Here is a 4,332-nt window from a genome sequence, read left to right as displayed (position 1 = left end):
CTTCTCTCTCTCTCTCTCTCTCTCTCTATATATATATATATATATATATGTTGTTCAGTTGCTCCATTGTGTTCAACCCTTTGTGACCCCATGGACTACAGCACACCAGGCTTCCCTATCCTTCACAATCTCCTGGAATTTGTTCAGACTCATGTCCATTGAGTCGGTGATGCCATCCAACCATTTCATCCTCTGTCGTCCCCTTCTCCTCCTGCCTTCCATCTTTCCCAGCATCAGGGTCTTTTCAAATGAGTCATTTTTGGCATCAGGTGGCAACCCACTCCAGTGTTCTTGCCTGGAGAATCCCAGGGACGGGGGAGCCTGGTGGGCTGTCGTTTCTGGGGTCGCACAGAGTTGGACACGACTGAAGCTACTTAGCAGCAGCAGCCGCCAAAGTATTGGAGCTTCAGCTTCAACATCAGTCCTTCAAATGAATATTCAGGGTTGATTTCCTTTAGGATGGACTAGTTGGATCCCCTTGCAGTCCAAAGGACTCTCAAGAGTCTTCTCCAGCACCACAGTTTGAAAGCATCAATTCTTTGGTGTATATATATATATAAAACCATTCTCTGAGGTAGGTACTATCAGTAGCCCTCTTTTACAGATGAGGAGACTAAGTCATAGAGGTCAGCAATGTTAGCCTCCAGTCAATGGCCTCACAGCTAGTAAGGGTGCAGAACCTGGATTTGGACTCAACTGATTCAGGAACTCTGTTCTTCACCATAGGGCCCAGCAAGGGAGTTCATTCATTCACTCAACATTTACTGAGTGCCTAACATGGGCTATGTCATGAGGGTAAAAATATGAACAAGACCCAGATCTTTTTGAGACTCAAAGTCTTTTGAGGGAGGAAGATATGTAAATAAATCATTGCAACTCAGAGTAATAAGACAAATTACAGAGAGAACAAAGGGGAAGCCATTAATACTAGCTGGAGAATTTATGGAGGTGACATTTTAATTGTGTCTCAAAAGAAAGAACAAAGAGAAACTATTTACAAGAGAGTTAGGGTGGGGGACCTTAAAGGGTGAGGCCATTTCAGGCTGGGCAAATAGCATGTGCAAAGGTACTGGAATCTCAAGTCCGTGGTGTGACTGCGGGGAGAGTAGGCAAGCCAGAGCAGGTGTGTGTGTAGGGGGCAGCTTACAGATGGGAATGCAAGACTGTTGAGGGTCTGGATGCTCCACTGAGGAGTTTGGCCTTCATTATATAGGCAGGGGGGAGCTACAAGGGTGTTTGATCATGGTGATGCTTTAAAAGAACAGCTAGGTGGTGGCTCAGATGGTAAAGTGTCTGCCTGCAATGCACAATACTTGCAGTAGTTGTGGGTTCAATCCCTGGGTCAGAAAGATCCCCTGGAGAAGGAAATGGCAACCCACTCCAGTATTTTTGCCTGGAGAATCCCATGGACGGAGGAGCCTGGTGGGTTACAGTCCACGGGGTCGCAAAGAGTTGGACGCAACTGAGCAACTAATACTTAAACAGCGTCCTGCAGGAAGGTTCAAGGTGGAGTGGGATAGTGAGCAGAGATGGTATTAATAGTTACGTGTGAGGTAGAAAAGCAATGGTTCTCAATCCTGACTGTCCAGGAGCACACCTGAGGAAGGAGCCTAGAACTCAAAAGAAAGATCTGGGCTGGAAAGATTTTGGGGAGCTATGAACATACGGGTGGAAAGTTGGAAGTTGTAGATAATGAGGTGAACTTAGGTGAGTGAAGTTGCTCAATGGTGTCTGACTGTTTGCAATCCCACAGACTGTAGCCCGCCAGGCTCCTCTATCCATGGAATTCTCCAGGCAAGAATACTGGAGTGGGTTGTGATTCCCTTCTCCAGGGGATCTTCCCGACCTAGGAATCGAACCCAGGTCTCCTGTGTTGCAGGTGGATTCTTTACTTCTGAGCCACCAGGGAAGTAGACAATGTTTTGATACAATTAGCCTAGGGTGGGGCTGGGATAACAGGAGGCTTTAAAAACTTTCCAGATGATTCTACTATGCCCACAAGGTTGGAAGCATGTTAGCACAGGGTACTGGTTATGGCTACAGGCTCTTAGCTTCAAGGCTTACCAGCAAGCAGGGGACCTTGCACAAATTGCTTAATATCTTTAAGCTTTCAGAAGTCTTCTCATCTGTAAAATGGAGATGGTAATAGCTACCTCATTAGCTTGAAATTGAATCAGGTAAAGTATCTAGGAATTTGAACACTGTTCCTGGCACATAGTAAGCATTCAATACCTAGTCATTATTTTTATATTGCTGTGATTCTTACAATTACAAGAGGATTGAAACTAAGTCAAAGGCAGGAAATATAGCAAGAAGAATATGAATTATAAAGACATTTCAGGGGTGGAAAGACGGGGCTCAATGAGCAGTTAGATAGACGATGGGTGAGGAAAAGAGAGGTGAAGAGAATACCCTGATTTCAAGCTTGAACAACTCGAGTGGTGCTGATGCTATCACTGAGTCTGGCAATGCAGGAGGAATAGGGTACAAGGCAAGAGAAAACAGAAGAGAAGTGTTGGGATGGAGGAAACAGTTAGACTAGAGATATTGAGCGGGGTACTTGAGGGCCACGCAGTAGAGGCATCTAGCAGGAAGTGGAGTTATGGTCTGGAGTCAAAAGAGAGGTCTAGGCTAGGTTTTTTGGGAGTCATGAACATATAGGTGGAAAGTTGAAACTAAAGAAGTAGATGTATCTCTGGGGGAAAGTATACGTAGTGAGAAGTGATGAGAAGCCAACCCTAGAAATTAAAATGCCCACAGGTGAGGGGCAGGGGGTAGGGAATCTATCCCCCATGAATGAGGTAGAGAGTAGAAAGAATGAAGTAACAGGAATTAACATAAGGAAAACACTCAGAAATAACTGGCTGCAGGGAGAGAAACAAGCCCAGGATGAAAAGAGGTCTGGTTAAGAGTATTGAGCAAAATAACAGATTTTTAAAATTTGGTCCCTTTGATTCAAGGGTGCTCTTAAAAGACTTTCCAGTTCCCTCATTTTGCCCACTCCTTTCAAAGGGCATCTTTTCCTTCCAAATCTGGATGGCAGACCTGGGGGCAGGAGCCGTGGCACAAAGCCTCAGCCACACCCAGCCCGGCTGCTGTGAATCACGGTACAGAGCATCACTGCGGGCAGCCATGTATGCGGAGAACCTTGCCTGAAGCTCGCAGGAACCAGCCTGGGGAAGCCCCTGCCGCCCAGCACTCCTCTCCAGCTCTCTGTGACCCACAGAACCTACCTGACCCCTTCCTCCTCATCTCTACCCTCCAGTCAGGCATCCTCACCTCCCCATTCTCCATCTGGAGGAGTGTTTTCAAAGTAGCTCCTCCCCAGGAAAGATTTAGAGGAACCAGCTCGCTCACTGAGCCCAGAGAGAGATCTCAAAAGTGGGCAGTGTTGGGAACCGGGTCTGTGCAAAGAGCCTGGCCGCTGAGGACTGGTGGAAGACTTTCTGAAGCTCATGTCTGATTTTAGTGGTTCTCAAAGTTTGGACCAGCAGCATCACCTAGGGGCTTGTTAAAACTGCAGATTCTTAAGGCGGGTCCCAGACCTACAGCTTCAGGAGCTCTGGATGTGGAATCCTGCAAGCCTCTCTGGGTGGTTCTGACCCATGTTCAAGTTCCAGAGCTGCTGTCCTGCATCTTTAACAGAACTGGAAACACCAAGGTTGAGAATCTTTTCTGTCTCTCTCACCCTAGTACACAATTCTGCAGACAGAAGAACATAATAGATGCTAATCCGCAAGTATTTATTGGGGACCTTGTATGTGAAAAATTCTTCACAACACTGAAGCTAAACACACACACATTCACAAACAGACTTTATCTTTGAGAGCTCACGGCACATGCAAAAATTAGGGTGAAGACTGGGTAACGCAAGGTGTAAGTGTTGAAATGAGTGGATTTAGACACTACTACAAGGAAACAGTTGGCCAAATCCAGAATGCAGGACACTACAGGACCTTGTTTAATTTATTTACTGAGGTGATGGCATGGGGAGGGGTGGAAAATTGGACTACTCTAGTTTAGTCATATCTGACTCTTGGTGACCCCATGGACTGTGTAGCCCACCAGGCTCCTCTGTTCATGGGATTATCCAGGCAAGAATACTGGAGTGGGTTTGCCATGCCCTCCTCCAGGGGATCTTCCCAACCCAGGGATCAAACCCAGGTCTCCTGCATTGCAGGCAGATTCTTTACCATCTGAGCCACTAGGGAAAGATATTCTGCTTTAAAAGGAGTTAAAAGAGATCTCACAGACAAAACCAATTATGATAAATAAGCATGACATTGTTTGGATCCTGATTAAAAAAAACAGCCAACTCTAAAAATGATTTTT

Source organism: Bubalus kerabau, chromosome 5 (genome assembly GCF_029407905.1).
Source record: "Bubalus kerabau isolate K-KA32 ecotype Philippines breed swamp buffalo chromosome 5, PCC_UOA_SB_1v2, whole genome shotgun sequence".
In the NCBI taxonomy this organism is placed as follows: Eukaryota; Metazoa; Chordata; class Mammalia; order Artiodactyla; family Bovidae; genus Bubalus; species Bubalus kerabau.
This window is presented reverse-complemented; position numbering follows the sequence as displayed.